The 18,303-nt window shown below is 39.7% G+C and overlaps 1 protein-coding gene across 2 annotated transcripts in view; it reads right to left on the bottom strand.

The window, feature by feature from the left end:
* Nucleotides 1–18,303, bottom strand: part of gpc5c (glypican 5c) — a 281,178-nt gene that overhangs the window by 48,554 nt on the left and 214,321 nt on the right. The window lies entirely within an intron of this gene.

The raw sequence follows: 18,303 nt of genomic DNA, 5'->3' as shown, positions 1-18,303 counted from the left end.
CCAGGATCTGAAATATTTTCTCCCACAACTGCATCTTCAAACTAACTCAATTTGGTGGGAAAACTGCAAACCTGGCAACTTGGCAGGGCCAGACCATGTGCCAAATATTTCACAGTAACCAATGGAAGGCGAAAGGATGAGGTTGGACATAACCTCCTTTTCTGTAGGTTTGCATGCTCTGCTGTGAACAGAACTTGTTTACTGAAGAATTCCCACAGTGTGTAAACTAAACATATGGATTGAATGAAAATATAAACAAGAGAGATCTTAAATCATCTAAAGCAGATGGGAAAAGGAAAATGATCATTTTACAAGGGGAATGGGGAAGGCATCACCTCGAATTCCCCCTCAGATTGAATCCTGGTTATGTTTACTTAAGAAACACCATCAGTACTTGTTTATCAATTTCTTTAAAATAAGCATCACAGTGATTAGCAAACATACCTGTTAGATTTCAGTCTCCGCCTCAGAGCCTCCATCCACATGCAGAGCGTGTAGCTTTTTAGTGAGATATCCTCCCAAGTTCACTGACATAGTTGATTCAACAACTGAGTGAGTATAAAGCTACATTATGTAAGGTGCAACGTACAGAACATTCTTTAATGTCAACTGTGCTCAGGATGAATCTGAGGATTGCAAGTGAGAACTTGGTGAAGGACAATTATCTACTGTTATCATATTTTCATCAGTATAATGTTGATTTTGCACTTGAGACTGAAACATCAAGGCAGACCTTCTTTTTGAGCCTGAGAATGTAACATTAATACAAAAACCATATGATGTGGTCTGCAAAATCTCACCCGATGCCTCTAACCTTTCAATTATTATTACAGCCATATCCAACCTGTTTTTTTTCCTCCTCAGTTAGTAATGCTACTACTTTCAATTTTAACAAATAGCTTACACAGTGCAGCTTAATTATTAGTTTAGCTAACCTTTACTTTGCCTTTATTTCACCATTTTGCTATTATACATTGCATGTTACTATATGTGGTCTGTGATGGCGATGACGAATACAGGACTAATATTATGTGCCACATAGCAATCAGATTTCAATCTGACTAACCAGAGACACGTTTGACTGCCAACTGTAAATGCATGTGCATAAAATCTTAGCAAGTTATAATCCAGATACGAGTCACATGAAACGCCCAGGTGTAAACAGGGTCAGAAAACCTGCAAACAGACACGCACACATAAATACACAGTCATGTTGCTTAGCAACCGAGTAGCAGGGGTTCTCAGGAGTGTGTTTTTGGGGGTGTGTGTGTGTCAGACTGTGTTTCCCGAAGGTCAGCAGTGTGTGGTCTGCTGGAGTGAGTGTGCAGAAGTGACTGTTTTAGATTACAGGTGTGAAGAGTGTGTGAGACGTGTGTGCGCGCACGAGTGTGTGAGAGAACAATATTGATCCGTTTCTAGTCCGACAAAGCGAAAGAAAACACAGGTGGCTCACTGACAGTGTGTGAAGGTGGCAGGTATAGAGAGAACAACAATGACAAACACACACACACACACACACACACACACACACACACACACACACAGCTGCCACTTCCTGTGATGCTGAAGGCTGACGCTGATGTAGTCTGGCTGCCACCAGAACCAACTGTCACTTCTCACAGTCCAGAGAGAGAAAGGGAGAGAGAGAGAGATACGTAAAGAAAGAGAGAGACAGATATAGTATGTAAGAGAGAGAGAGAGAGAGAGAGAGAGACATGGCATAGAGAATGAGAGAGAAACACTGCAGTATATAAAAAGATAGGCACAGATAAAATAAAGAGATTGATGCAATACATTAAGAAAAAGACACATACAGTATAAAGAATGAGAGACAAATAGAGAGAAAGCAAGAGAGAGACAGACATATAAAGAGAATAAGAGACAGAGAGAGACAGAGCAAGAAAGACAGAGGTGGGCAGAGATAAATTGAGAATGAGAGAGAGAGAAAGAGACAGAGACAAATGTATTATGTAAAGAATGAGAGAGAGACATAGATACAGTACATAAATAAAAGCGAGAGAAAAACCAGACATAGCATAAAAAAAATAAAAATGAGAGAGAAGGCGAGAGAGTGCGAGAGAGATGGACAGATATACATATAGAGAATGGGAGAGGGAGAGCGAGAGAGAGGGGCCGATAAAGGACAGAAACACAGACAGCTCCTCATTCAGTCTCTATTAGAGAAAATGAGAGAGGGATAATGCTGCGGTAAAGCTCAGTATCTGCTGTTAAAGTGAGTTTCAGTAGCAGCACTATTTAATCAGCAGGGAAAACCTCCATTAGCCTCTGGAGAGCAGCTGGTAGTACAGCTATATTAAGCTACTGACCGCCTCTATATACCCTGCCCTCTACCACTACATCACAGACAGTCTCAAAACCTGCAGACACACTACATCACATCTAAGGTACTTTAACCCAATCCTTGTTCCACTGGCTCATAGAAAACAACCACAGTGACTGAACTCAGAGTAGAATTTTAAGGTGCATTTTACTAGAATTTAACCTATTTGTATTCAGCCACTGAGCAAACGTAAAGGTCCAATAGTTAAAAGAGGACCTCTAGGTGTGGGGAAGCACAGTAGTACTAAAATTATTTGCTAGCTTCTCAACCCCAGTTAAATCCCTGTCCATGAACACAAAGCATGCTGAACAGAGTTCAGATTGGGGTTTGAATGATGCCACCTTACCATTTTAGCCAATTGCATCTACCAATAAGCTAGATGATGTTATGTAACATTACATCCAACCTAATTCAGGGGCAGTTGTGGGCTGGAGGTTGGGAAACGAGCTCTGTGACCGGAAGGTCGCTGGTTCGATCCCCTGAGCAGACAGTACGTGACTGAAGTGCCCTTGAGCAAGGCACCTAACCCCCCAACCGCTCCCCGGGTGCTGGGGATAGGGCAGCCCACCGCTCCGGGCAAGTGTGCTCACAGACCCCTAGTGTGTGTGTTCACTAGTGTGCATGTGGTGTTTCACTGCACGGATGGGTTAAATGCGGAGGTCTGTTGTGGGACTAATAAGGGTCGCTTAATCTTAATTTATCTAAAAGCACTACTTTATCTGGCTTGCTAAGTGATAAAGCTGAAGCAACCTGATTCTTTACAGAAAAACAACTTTTGAATCAAACAATTTATCACTTTATTCATGTTACTTCTAGGAGGAGTGTAGATCACTTGAATGTAACTCGGCATTCAACTTCATTCCCTTTACTACAAACAGGATTTTTCATCCTGCACTTCCAAGATCTGCTGTTTTATTTCTTCATGTGTTATCACGTTTCTGGCAGCACAAGTCTATACCACTGAATTTGTGAGGACTAAGACGGGTGGAGTGAAAAGGATGCAAAGAGTCGATCCTGGACCTCAGTTTTTTCAGATATATATTGGCTATGTCAGCAATTATTATTTCAACAATATGAAAGTCTTTAACAGCAATTATTCATCCATTATTCATTATTTCAGGGTCTCCCAGATGGTCCAAGTGTTGCCTTGATCCCTATGTGCTGCAAGCTGGGTTGGAGTGAAAATACAGACTGTGTGTAGTACTTAACGTCTGTAGTTCAGACTGAAGGCTTTTCTGTAATGAAAGACTTGTTATTTGAAGCCATGAACCTGACAGGTTTTATTACAGGGTTACTTATACCATTACATTCTATTAGACAGGCTTGAAAAACTAGTAGGAGTGACAGGTAAAGCTCTTTCGTGGTTCAAATCTTACCTTAGTGATCGCTTTGAGTTTGTTAATGTAAACGGTGAACCATCAGCTCTCACAAGAGTAAAGTATGGTGTTCCACAGGGCTCTGTCTTAGGATCCATATTATTTACCTTATATATGCTACCACTAGGTACCATCATTAGAAAACATGGCATCAGTTTCCACTGCTATGCCAATGATACACAATTGTATATTTCAGCTAAACCAGAGGACAAAATCGAACTTTATAAGTTCTGGCCTTCGATGAGCATATTACCAATATTACCAGAATAGCTTTCCTCCACCTGCGTAATATCGATAAATTAAGAATTGCACGGTCGCTACAGGATCGCTTTGGTTAATTTGTTTTCCTAACGATCTGTCCCCCTTATCCCCCCCACCCCTCTTTCCCTGAGCTGAGCGGCTGCCCGTCCTAAGAGGGTCTGACGTGACTGATGCGGCCAGCGCACTGCACAGTGGTGTAAAACTGTATCAATTTATACTGTTTTGTGTCTGTGCTGTTATCTGGTGTCGACCAGAGGAGAATGGGTTCCCCCCTTTGAGTCTGGTTCCTCTCAAGGTTTCTTCCTCCTGTTGAGGGAGTTTTTCCTTGCCACTGTCACCAAGGCTTGCTCACTGGGGGCGCGGACCCGGATTCTCTGTAAAGCTGCTTTGTGACAACATCTGTTGTAAAAGGCGCTATATAAATACATTTGACTTGACTTACTTTTGTACTGTACAATGCCTGCAACTAGTAAAGAGTCTAAACTAAAATTCTATAAAAAACTCCCACTTGCGCCCCAGAAATAACACTTGACTCAGAGTCAAACCCCAGAATCTCTATATTTGACTTTGACTACAGAGACTTGATACTCAGTTCACACCCCAGAGACTCGAGACTTGAGTCTGACTCACACCCCAAAGACTTGAGTCTCAGTGACCTGAGACTCATTTTCACACCTCAGAGACTCAAGACTTGATTCAGACTTACATGAAGTGATTTGTGAACATCTCTGATATCATCTATTGCGACTGTAACACATTGCTTTGGTGTAGGTAGACAGTCCCACAAAGTCCTGTTATGGTCTCACTCTCATTCTCCCCAAGAGAACTGTGTGCTAAACCCAAGTATCCTCCAATCCTCCACCATACTCCAACCTGCAGGTCCACACATTGTCCTCCTTGTGCCAGCTCTCTCTAACTTTCTCTGCATGTTCCTCCATCAGCTTGACCAAAGCAAGCAAGAGCATGACGTTCTTACTGCTCAGTTGTTGCCACGTTAGCGCTTGTTGCTAAGTGACCCAAAGTATTGCGGAACCCCCGGTGCGCTACATCTGTATCGCACGCTTGGGGTGGTTTTGACTGAGTTCTTGAGTTGCCAGGAGGAGGAAAGTTTGCATTTGAGGGATGAGGGAAGAACCTGCCATATTTCTTTTAGAAAGCGAGAGAAAAGGAGGGAAAAAACATCCCACCATCCCACCATTTGTCTCCTGCCATGCTAGCCCATTAGCCAGGCCTATAAACAACAGGCAGCATAGTGATTGAGGAATCATAATGATCTGTCCCAAATGCCTGCTGACCTTCATTTGGCTCAAAAGGAAAAGGACGGAGAAAAAGCCGGTGGACATTGGCTGGAAGAAGGATGACCGTTTAAATGTGTTTACTTCTATGTTTCCAGGAGGTTGTGGCTGTGGAATCCTGCAGGGGAATGGGAAGTACAGAGAAAAGCAGTTTTAACGACTGCTTTTGAACTTTGTACTGTGTGCTGTTCCTTTGTGTTTGTAAGATGCCCAGGCATTAAAACTCTGCAGAATATTTGAGTAACAAGCCTCTGGGCACAAGTACAATACACACAATGCCACAATATGACCTGTCTCACCAACCGCTACACCAGGGGTGCACGACACTGGTCCTGGAGGGCCGATGTCCAGCACAGCTTGGAGATTTCCCTACTTAAACACACCTGCTAAGCCTGGCGATTAAAGGATGAGTGTAATCAAGTGTGTTTGAGCCGGAGATGTGCACCCCTGTGTTACACCAAGGAACAAGTTACACTACCACAGAAACTGGACCTAGAGTACATTCTGAAAAAACAAGTTGATGAATGGTTCTTGGCTTGGATGTACTGTTCTAGAAAGAAAAAAAATACACAGAAGACCAAAACAAAACCCTTAGGAGCACTTGGAGGTTCATTAAACTTTAAAAAGGTTCTTTACACTTTCACATCTCATTTTTAAAAACCACCAAAGAACCACCAATTGAAAGATTTTGTAGGCCATGAACTTAGGCCACACTTTTTCATACTACATTTCGAAGTAGTGTTTGGCCCGAGAACTTATTTGCAATCCATTCAACTCCTTTCCTTCAGTACGAACACATTCTAACATTTCATTAAGGCCTAGTTGGACATGTCTTACTTGCATGTGTTCTGCTCCATGTTGTCTGCTGGTACTTTGATCCATACTCAGATCACCACTGCTTTAGCATTAAAATTACTGGTTCTTCACTGAGAATAATCATTTGAAAGTAGAGGGCAAATTCCACTTTTTTCGTTCTGATATGATACCTAATCCTAAAATATCTGCCAAATACTGATGTTTATACAATTACACGTTTTAAACATTCAATGGTCTAGACCCCAACAGGACCCTCACAGAGCAGGTATTATTTGGGTGGTGTTTTATTTTCAGCACTGCAGTGACACTGATGTGGTGGTGGTGTATTAGTGTGTTTTGCTGGTAAGAATCAAACACTTCAGTGTCGCTGCTGGACAAAGAATAGCCCACCAACCAAAATATATGGCCAACGTCTTGTGGGCAACGTCCTGTGACCACTGATGAAGGACTAGAGGATGACCAACACAAACTGTGCAGCAACAGATGAGCTATTGCTCTGACTTTAAATCTACAAGGTGGACCAAATAGGTAGGTGTGTCCTACAGAGTGGACATTAACTGGACACAGAGTATAAAAATCCAGCAGCACTGCTAGCTCTCAATCTAGGTCTGGAAATTGAATCACAGGAAATGAACAGACAGGCTAAACTGCTGAATATGCTAATGCAAATATAATAAGATAACTATCTACAGACTTACTTTAGCATGCTCTCAAATCTATCCTGTTAGCTCCGGGAAAAGGAGAGTAAAAGTAAAGGTACAGTAAGTGTCTCTATGTTCTGTATAACCAAACTTACCAATAAAATATGTCTGCTGTGACCTATTGACCCTCAGCAGCACTTAGCATGTAATCTAACAATTTAAATCTCCCACAGCCTCTTAGCAACTGCATGGAATACATCTGCAAATGGGCTGACTACACAAATGAAGGCCACACTGCTAACACAGGGACACTTTGGGAGCAGCTGTGCAGAAACCCAGAAGCAGGTTGAGACCCACTGCTTTACAGAAATAAACTTTTTTTTCTCTAGGATAGCTTATTTACTAAATTACTTCTCCGAGACAGTGCCTGTTAATAAACAGTATAATAAGAACTTCAAATGAGCCAGAGTTATCTGAAAAGGCCAATTTTCATCTGTTGTCCCTGGCCAGATGTTAAGAGGCACTATGTATTGTTTCAAAGAATCTGTTTTGGCAATAACAGTAACTTCTTAGTAAGATTTTAATTTGTTTTTGTTTTGGAGCAGTCAGTTTCTTTAAGGAGTATGCCACTCCCAGATACATAAAAGTCCCAAATCAACATAATCGTCTTGGATATTCAGGGTGTCAATCACTCAATGTTTTTCTATGCAGCATTGTGAAGTGCTTAAACATGCTCAAGCTTGTTGTTAAGCACCAAACTCAACACAGAATGTCACAAATTTAATGCACACCAATAAGGACAGATGTTCTTTTTTCCCCAACATAAAGCAAAACGGCAGTCCTGCTTTGCGAGTTTGCCTGGTCTGCTACTTCATGGCTGAGCTGTTGTTGCTCCTAGATGCTTCCATTTTCACAATAACAGCATTTACAGGTGACAGGGGAAGATCTAGCAGGACAGAAATTTCACAAACTGACTTGTGGTAGAGGTGGCGTCCTATGAAAGTGCCATATTTAAATTCACTGAGCTCAGAAGTACGACCCACTCTACTGCCAGTGTTTTTCTATTGAGACTGCACAGCTATGAGCTTAATTTTATCCACCTGTAAGCAATGGGTGTGGCTGAAACACATGAACTCAATAATTAGGAGGGGTGTCCAGTCCACATACCTTTGGCCATATAGTGTATCTTATACTCAGAAGAATCCTGGCTACCAGATCTCAGTTTCAGTAAAACACATAAACCATGATGATCAATAATTCGTACAGCTTCACTAGCTTCCTCTTACTACAGTCACATAAGACTAGATGAGGCATTTCAACAGACGCTAGTGTACAAAATGCATATAAAGTCTTGACTGAGGTGAAGACTAAGATGTACTGACATCAGGCTACATTCTAAAACTACATCATTCTCTCTATGAAGCCAGATCATTTAGTGATTTCTCATTCTGTGTGATAGACATTTATTTAACTGAAGTTGGCTCCATCCCACAAACCTTGCCAAAGCTGGAGAAATAAATCACCGTCAATTTATGAGATCCATTAAATAATAATGTCCCCATCCACAAGGCATAAATCAGTCTGAATGAAATGACATAAGGCAGGACTGATAGCAGCACTGGGTTCCACAAAGTCAGAATGAAACAGCTATTTCAACAATGACAACTGGAAATCCTTTAGGCAAATTTCATGCAGACCAAAGCTCCTTCTGAAGTCTACCTGAGAGAGAGATGTTCAGATGTTTTCACAGTTTTTGCTACATTTTCAGACTACATATATCAGTACTGACTCCAGGTCAATCACAGCTAACATTAATGCACTACAGATCTAACCCCATTTGGCCTGGAGTGAAAAGGTTTTGACAGCAAATGCAATTTTTATCACATACATATGATGAACCACCAATCTGTTGTTCAAACACTCAAAATAAAGATTTGAGCCAGTTCAAAATCACAAAAACAAGCATTCACCCAGTTTTAAACTCAAGAATTAGAACAGTGCTAATACCCAACATTAGCATGCTGACATAATGCTAGCCATCAATGAAGGTCTGGAGTTTTATTCACTTAATCTCTTTCTGCAGGAATCTTAGTGGCCATTCCACAGGTGGAATGGAAACAATCATATGTTTCATTTATATAATCACATAAAAATTTCCCCCATAACTGTTATCATATTAACTAGGACACTGCTGGCTCTCTGTGTGTGAAATGTTGTGACTGTGTTGACCTGCTAGCGAGCAGAACTACCACAATACAAAATAGCTTTTAAACGCAATAAAAACACTTCTATAAATACTGTTTTGCTTGTTCACCTGCAAAGACAAAAAAAAATGCATTTTCTATAAACCTTTTTGAAGAAAAAAAAAGCACAGCAATGCACAATTTAAATGAGGGACTTCTAAAACAGTTGGAAATTGCATTTTATGGCTGCTGTGGACAGGAAATGAGGTCACAGGCTAAACTTCAGAATATTCTAATGCATAAGATAACTATCCACAGACTCACCTGAGCATGAGCTCAAATTTATCCCGTTAGCTCTGGGAAAAGGTAAGTAAAAGTATTGGCACAATATCTATGTATTATATAACGAAAATAACCAATAACACACGTCTGTTGTGACCTACTGACCCTGAGCAGCACTGGGCATGTGATCTAATGATTCAGATCTCCCTCAGCCTCTAAGCGAGTGTACTGAATACATTTGCAAATGGACTGATAGCTCCTGGGGTCAAAACTCACTGTGTTTAAATCATGCGAAGCCTGAGAGCCCAGGTTTCGCACTTGTGTCAAAATATGCCTTCATCACTCGCCAGGGCCTTTTCACCATGACCAACAAGTAACAAGGGCTTGATCTCTAAGGGCAAATGAGACGAAAAGTGACGGGGAGGGCACGGAACGCTGACCCCAATGAAAAAACAAAAAAAGCCTTAGATCAAATTGCAACTCGTGCACCAGAGAAGGGGTGATGAAGGAGGAATACGTGATATGAAGGAAAGGAGTGCTGAGACAAAGGGCAGGAGGTGAACACTATTAAAATGCACCATAAAAATAAGGACATGTGGCCTTATTGTCGCTATATTACTAGGATATTGAGGTGAAAGGAGTTCACCTCTAGACTGTACCATGTGCATAAACGGCTGCCAGGAAAGCACTACCAACCAGAAGGGGACAGATGTGGTCAGAGTCTCTGGAGAGTCTGAGCCTTAGTCATAAGGTAAGTGCTTATTGCTCTGAGCGTCTGGAGATGATTTGGTCCAAGTGGAAGACCAAGATAATGGTCTTCAGCCATTCAGCCTGGTCTTATGGGAGGTGAACCCGAAGGACCAAGTTTGCTTTCCTAAAGAACTTTCTGTGGGTGGTTCTTTAAAGATCCATTTTAGTAAATGAGGTGTTTGAGCATGTACAATTTATTTATTTTTTTTTAAGTTTAAAGAACCTCCACATGGAGTAAATATTCTATATCAATTAGACTTTTTGCTATATGCTACAAGTTTCACTTCTTTCCAGTTCTCTGACACTTTTAATAAGGCTTTTAAACATGTCAGAAAACTGGAAGGAAATGAAAGGGGTTTTTTTTTTATGACAAAAAGGGTTCTTACAGCAATGCAAAAGAACCACTACTTCTGGCTCCTTGAACTTTCACTGGATGGTTATTTAAAGAATCATTTTAGTAAATGAGATGTGAGGATGAAGAACCTTATTTAAGTTTAAAGAACCTCTACATAATGTAATGTTTCTATACCGATTACACGTTTTTCCTAGAAATATACATCCTAGCTAAGAACCATTTAGCAACAGGATTATCTGTAAAGATGCAAGTGCATCTTTTATTTAACCAGGAAAAAAACCTCACAGATTTAAAATCTAGCTTTATGTATACTTTTATCTTTTATAAATGTATCTATTTTTATTTAAATTCTCCACAAGAGGTGAGACTCCAAGAGCTGTGGAGATTTTGGTGTGCAGTTTACAGCAGAAGGAAAAAAGTAAGTGGTTCAAAATAGCCAAACATAGGGGTCACACAAAAAAGACATTACTACAGTAAAGTCGACCATGGCGTCAGCATTTTCTTCAACACAATCTCTCCAGTGGTTCCTCTTGCCAGCAAAGACATCTGTCCTCCGTGAAGTCCAAGAAGAGATTCCACAAAATATATTCTCATAACACACAATAGACCCAGAGCACCTATCATAACAGCTGCGGTTTCAGAACTGAATATCCTCTTGAATGCTTGTGAGAGAAATCCTATTCAATAACAGAATTTCAATAAATGCCAAAAATCCTCAAGACTGTATGAAGACCGCAAAGACATTTAATGTCAAGGTTATGACGGATGGTTGGGCCCTGTCACTTTTCAAACACTCATACTATTTCTTACAAGCATCACAGAAGATAATCATTAGCACACAATGAGGCCAGGCTAGCATTAAGAGTTGTATTTAAAAGTGGCTTTAACAGGAGCAAGAATCAAGATTGGTTTATTGCCATATGTATTCAGAATACAGGGCATTCAAAAATGCAATGAAATTCTTATCACAGGAAATAGAAAGTAAATGTGGAAACTTATAACTAGTTTGATAGGAGAGAGGAGGAGCTTCAGGTATGGTTCGCACTTGCACATCACTGGGCTAGACCCATCCTGGAGTACCCCAGGAACCTCCCTAGATTAGACCATCTCCTGTTCCATTACACTTGATTCATCCCATCAGCCCACTAAAAGGTCTCATCTGCTAATTAAACAGTCATCAGGGGATTCAGCTGTACTGGAGCACACAAGACACTACAATGCACAAGAGAAGGGTACTCCAGAGAAGACAACTCAGCACTATGCATCTGAAAGGATGTGTAGCTGTCAGGAAGCTCTTACAAAACAGAAGACTTGGAATTTAAACAAAGAAGCCGCTGGTGTTCTCAGACCACCCCAGTGTCCAGACCTCTACATCACTGGATGTGTTTGGGATTACATGCATTGTGAGAAGCAGAAAATGCTAAACCAACTCCTAAGACTGAACTTTGCAGGTGCAGAAAAATATCCATGTAGATTTCTTCGAAACTGAAAGCGAGTCTCCTGAAAAGAAGAGAAGATGGAATAAAGGTAAATTGAAATTTTATTTAGTTGTTGAGCCTTCTGTGTAATTTTTCATTGAATGCTGTTGTGTCCAAAAAGCATCTCCCTTTTTTAAAATTTTCTTCTTCTACTTCATTTGAGCAGCTGCTGACCTTTACATTACTTTATGATAAATGGACCAAGAGAAATGTGCCAAAATTGCTTGAAATAAAATCTCATTACACTGACTTACATTAAAACTTTCTGCCTTCTCCTGTAAAGCTTCCATTTTGGAAACACTTGCTCTTCTTGTACTTAATGACTATTATGACTGGAACTGAGATAAATGAAGGGTCTATGGCTTTTCCACAGTGCTGAACACAGGTAGAAGCCTAGTTTTCCAGCAGAATTAGCTGAGAGTCTTAACTATTAGAGCGTTCAATGAGAAACCAACTCTCTAACTTGTGATTGTTTATCAAGCCCTGCAAGTGCACCTGTACTAAGACTGAAGGCATGACCAGGTGCTGAAACACTGAACGCCTTCCATTCAAACACTCCTATGCTCTTTCTTCCTTCCTCTCTTCATTTATTTTTCTTCTAGCACAAATGGCGCTTTCCTAGAACATTCTGAATCTCTTTTCGTCAAAGGTCCAGTGATTTGCTCTAAGCTCTGTGGCACCACTGAGCATGCGTTGGAGCTGGCATACAGAAAGGGAAAGAGAGAGAGAGAGAAAGAGAAAGAGACAGAGAGAGAAAGCAAGCAGAAAACAACAGAAGTTGGCATGGCCTTGAAAAAAACACACACACACACACACACACACCAGATGCTGCGGCACTATTCTTCGTTGGTTCCAAAGACAACAGCTCCTGTCCAGTTGTTCCTTTTTCTATCCCTCACTCCCCACCCCCCACCTCTCTCTCTATCGCTTATTCGTTCTGTCTTTTCAGCATGTTAATAAGTTGGCTGGCACTGCAGTGCTGCTGTTTAGCTGTAGGGAACTTTACTCGTCCTGCACTGCCTCAGCCTGCCTGAGCTGCACTGTAATTAATGGCTCTGTATTGTCATCTATGCAAACATAGCCTCCGAAAAAACAGTCCGTCTGTCCGTCTCTCGCTAGTCTTTTTCTGTCTCTCTCTTGCTATTAAGGGTGTAAAACACTGACCCCAAATGATTCACCTGAATCATGGTTGATTGTCGACTCAGTTCAGTTCAAATATTTTGGCCCGATTCAGAATTATTCATTGAATTACTCTGACAGAGCTATTTACATAGTAGTGCAATATAGACAATACATTTTCTTTAAAGGGCTCATATCATTAAAAAACAATTTTTCCATGCACGTAAACACTGCTAAGGTTCCAAAATGTATTCATTCACTTTTCCATACCTGGAAAATAAGTTGCAAGAACAAAATATTTATAAAAATAAAATAATAATAAAATGTAAAATGCATTTACTTTTCAAACATACATATCAAACTATTCAGCATACAGCATACAATCAGAACAGAGCTCCTTTACATACAGACGAATGCAAAACTGGGATAAACGCAGGCCAAAATCTGTTAGAGGTGAAATTTTATCATTCATTTTCATGAGTTTTTGTGGTTAAACAAAAGTTATTCGGCGTGGTTTGATGTGAATTGGTGTACATTGACATTAACATTAAGACAGAATAATAAAAATAAACCATAAAATGGCTGGTGCAAAAGTTATGGTACATTTTATATGTTATACTTTATATTCAATATGTTAATCAGCAAATAAATATAAATTGTGCACTAAAATTAGAAGCAAAATGACATCCAAGTTTGTTCCCCATTAGGACAATATATCTCCAAACTATTATAAAACAACAGCTCAGACAGCAGGGAGTGGATTCGTGGTCACTTTGTCATTAACGCTGAATTAGTTTATAAAGGCATTAAACGCATCGGACGTCTGGTTCCTATTGTCAGCATTGTAAACAAGTTGCTCTAGAATGGCTCATTTCTCATCAAATCAGTCTGAATGACTGTTCACCTTAATGAATGCTAAGTTGTGCACTCTCTGTTATGGCTGAGCCAACAGTATCTGGTGGCATTACTATGTGAGTTAGAAGGGAGAAGGTGGCCTTGGGCGACAGCTCCAATGACGGAAGAACATCAGCTTCTGCCTCATTCTTTCTGCCTCTGACCATCTCTTCTCTCTCTCAATGTTCCTCAGTTTAAATAATACAGAGTATGATGTATAGACTGTAGACCTCTCTCTCATGTATCTGCCCCTGAAGCTTAGTAACTGCTGATTATGGGAAACGAGTGGTCTCAGTGGACAAGACGGCCGCCGAAGGGCACCCTGTTGCGGATTGAGTTACACTGTGCTGCTGCAAATCGCTGCAACTAAATTACGAAGCGTGTGGTGGATTTTAGTATTTGCTGTATGGAACAAAATGAGGGTCAGAAGGGTCAACAAGTTAGAGGGAATGAGGTCAGGTAGTGAAGGTGGCTGAGAAGGAATTAGCCCAAGGACCTGCACTGCAGAGGGTTATAATGGCCAGTAGAGTCACTGCATGTCCTCAGGAAAAGTCAGGTTAATATTCTTTGCGGTCACTGGGACACAGCAGAATCCATTCCATGAAATGGAGAACTCCAATAGACTTCAAGAATGTTTTTTAACCTGTAAGGTCATGGCACATTGAACCTGTCACGCTGTGCAGCATAGCTTAGCATCAGGTAACAGATACAGCAGTGCTGTACCACACAGAATGCATTGTAGTGACAGCACTGATAAAAATCAAACTCAAGTTAATTTTTACACTCATACAGATTTAATGAAAACTTTCAGCATCATTTATCATGTTCAATATGAACTACCTCTTCACATACTTGCTATTTTCTAGCTAAAAGAAACGAAGTGAGAAAAGAAAAGGCTAGTTACATTAGCTGATGTAACTCACAATTAGCATTTGTCTGTTTATCTAAAAGACTGACTGCCTTTTTCTTCGTAAACATTAAGCCAGATGTGATCAATCATGGCTTTCTGTGGTCTCAATATGGCTTTAATTTAAAGTAGTAATGACGGAATAACGAGTGGCACACCATGACGAATCAGAAGCTGAGCTTCAGCAGGCCAACGCAAATATCAGTACCTTGAGAAAGGTCCTAAGAAAAAGTCTCCATCAGATTTGTGATGTGTTCTTCAAGCACAGAACTGTTCACAGCTTTGTGCTCGAGTGTGTGTAGATTCTGTTCTTACCTAAGAACAAATCCCAAATAAGAAAACATTGCTGGATGCCAGAATCATTATTAAAGTTGCATAAGAGGGTTTTAAGAAAAAACTTCTTTTTAAGAACTGTTGGTGAATGAGGCAAAATGTTTTCAATCTATTGGACATGTATAGTGTGCAGTAGCCTTTAGAAGTAAAAAATTCTTACATATTAAGTTTTGTTATGCTAGTCAAAGGCGATAATGTGCTTACATACGTTTTGTCTCTAACTAGACACATCAGTGTGTTCATTCGGAGACGACGCACTGAATTACTTTTAACACAAAATGTATTGAAATATTTCTGTGCCCACTTACAGATAACACATTTTGTGTTACTTTTAGCACAGAATGTGTTAAATCAGAAAACAATGACACAAAAGTGTAACAGTAAAAACACAAGTAAGCATCTTGTTATTTAACACATCCTTTTTGTGTATGTTGCATTACATTTACATATGATCTACATTCTATACTGTCTGTGTCAAACCTGCACAAACATAAATGTGGTAAAGTTTAGGATCTGCACTTCTGACAGGATTTTCTTGTTTCAATGAGGTGAGAAACTTCAAATTACATCAAGATTTTGTTATTGCCAGCAACAAAGTCTTAAAAATAAAGATTCCCAAATGGGTCTTGGCTTGGACAAACAGCTCTAGTATAGAAGATCCTTTAAACCTTAAAAAGTTCTTCACTCTCACACAGTGGCGGTTCTAGAAAATTTTACCAGGGTTGGCAAAGGCGTGGCAGCGAGTTTTGGCAGAGTGGCAGTGTTAAAATGCGAGCTGGGCTGGATGTGGTGAGTTGTTCCACCAATAGCAAACCAACTCTTCTCTTAAAAGCACACACTCCACAGCAAAAGCCAATGATGTGGCCGAAATTTTGGGGTGGCACTAGCTGCACTGGCCACCCCGGTCACCACCTTAAAACTGTGCATGCACTCACATCTCATTGCTACTGTCTGCTTTCAGGTGATAGCTGGCACAAGTGAAGAAGTAAAAAAAATAAAGAAACTAACAACCTTAAAATTTTATTTGGGCTATAAACCCACAAAAAAATAATACCAGTCTTTCAAAACCTTTGTGGGCTGTGCTTTGGTCCACATTATTAACAAGGTTGGTAAGTCCTGCTTTAGAGAACTAAAAGTGCTTTTTCTATGGTTGATCGCAACTTTACATAGTGCAACTTTCATGCAACTTCTGTTGCTTAAAACCTATACGAAACTAAATTGCTATGCGTAATGAAAAGTGTCCTACAGCTCACCTGAAACTCAGCCTCAACAGTTGTAAATGTCTCAACACACTTTCAAACAATTTTTACTCGCTCAATGGACTAGAAATAAAACTGAAGATGGCTCATTGGGAGGGGTTTAGAGAAGGTCCTTTAGGGAGGGGTGAAAGGGCACCACTGTAAAGGAAAGGAGTGCGCTGCATTTATAATAATCAATTTATCTTAACTGTTTGGTTTTCATAATCATTGGAAGTCAAAATCATAACTGAAAATAAAATTTGATTATTCGCCCAGATTTAATAGATAGATAAAAGACAGATATGGATACAGAAAAAAAGGGACTGGAAAAAATACAGGAAGATGACAAAAATAAATTACACTAGTATCAAAAAACATGAGCTGCTAATTTGGCTAACTAGTGGTGAAATGAAATGTGTAGCATGCAACTTTGTTTTTGAACTGCTTTGTGTAACACTTAAGTTGCATGGAAATTAGGCTGCAGGCAACTCACAAACTGCAATTTATTTGCATGAACAATTTACCATGTTAAGCCAGCCTCAGCGGTAAGAAATCAGAATATACAAAGCTCACTCTTTTGTAGATTAACCCCTGCAGAAAGCTTTACCCTACACATCAATCAGTAAAACAGAAATGGATGCAAGAGACTTTGGAAGAAAAACCTCCCTCTTGCACACACAGTCATTGCATCACAGGTCAAACACATAAGGCTGTCTAATGGATAGCCTTTGGTTACAGCACCTAAGATCACCTTACTTACACCTGTTTGATCCTGTTTGCTCAAGGGCTCAGTGGCAGCGGAGGTAATGATTCCAGATCCATATCCAGTTTTCTCACCACGTTAGCTAATTATCCCATTCAGACAACAGGTGACTGTCTTATCATGATGTTTAACCCTAAGAAATAACCTTAGCGATATTATCATTTTGCTATACACTGATCTACATAACATCTTTTAATATAATTATAAAAACATAATAATTAAATAAGTAATTGCATAGATACATAATCAATTACATTCAATTACATTCAATTTATGTTCTGTACTGACAGCCTGAGGTCAGCACTTCTGACTTGTTTTGGTTTGTTTTGATGTCAACAAATAAGAAAAACATTAAAAAATGTAAAGCTAACATGCAAATCTGCAAATGTGGTACTGATTGAAAGTTTAGAATCTGTACTTTTGACAGAATACCTCCACTTGTTTCATTGAGCTAGGACTGAGAACTTTAAATTACAGCATGCTTTTGTTACTGTCAGCAACAACTACAACTTCTATCTGCCCACTTCACATAGTGCAAACATCTCCCTCTGCTTGAGGGGCAGCTCTGACTTTCATGCAGAATGTGAAGGAACTCATCAATCATGATTTTGTGAACTTCAGATTTCACATTCTCTTCTCATTCCAGGATCTTCCTGCAGTCCCCTCACAAAATCTCTTGAAAACTTAGTTCTCAAAACAACCTTATAAATGAAATATTTCTGTATATATGATAGAATTGAGTGACCAATCCCTCCCAGAAAATAAAAGCTTAAAAAAATGAAAAATGCTGCCATGGAGTTGTTTACACTGCCAGGCTTACACTTACTGTGTGGTCTGAAATGCATATACAGTCCTGATAAAGGAGAACGTTTAGATCAATCTGATCATCAACTCACACATAATTTAAGATTATTGAGATAGTTTTGATATTTAGTCAAGTTGCCAGCACCTTTTACAACTGGTTGCAAAAAACATGGAAAAGATGAAAGTAAAGCGCACAGTGTTCTGTATAAAAAAGAAAGAAATAATAATAATAATAATACATTTTACTGATAAGCTAAATATGATTATCAATGGTTGAATAAAGAGTTTGAATAATATTACAACACCACTGTAATGGTTCATTCTGGGAATCTACTATTTACTGGGATTAAATCTGTTCTTGTAATGACTTTAATATACATTTCATCTGTATAAAAAAATCTTGATGTGAACTCTTCCAGAAATGCCCCCACAAAATGCCGCTTTGAAACATCCTCAATTTAAAACCA

Source organism: Colossoma macropomum, unplaced genomic scaffold (genome assembly GCF_904425465.1).
Source record: "Colossoma macropomum unplaced genomic scaffold, Colossoma_macropomum, whole genome shotgun sequence".
NCBI lineage: Eukaryota > Metazoa > Chordata > Actinopteri > Characiformes > Serrasalmidae > Colossoma > Colossoma macropomum.
The sequence above is the reverse complement of the archived record's forward strand: the minus strand, read 5'-3'. Positions and strand labels throughout refer to the sequence as shown.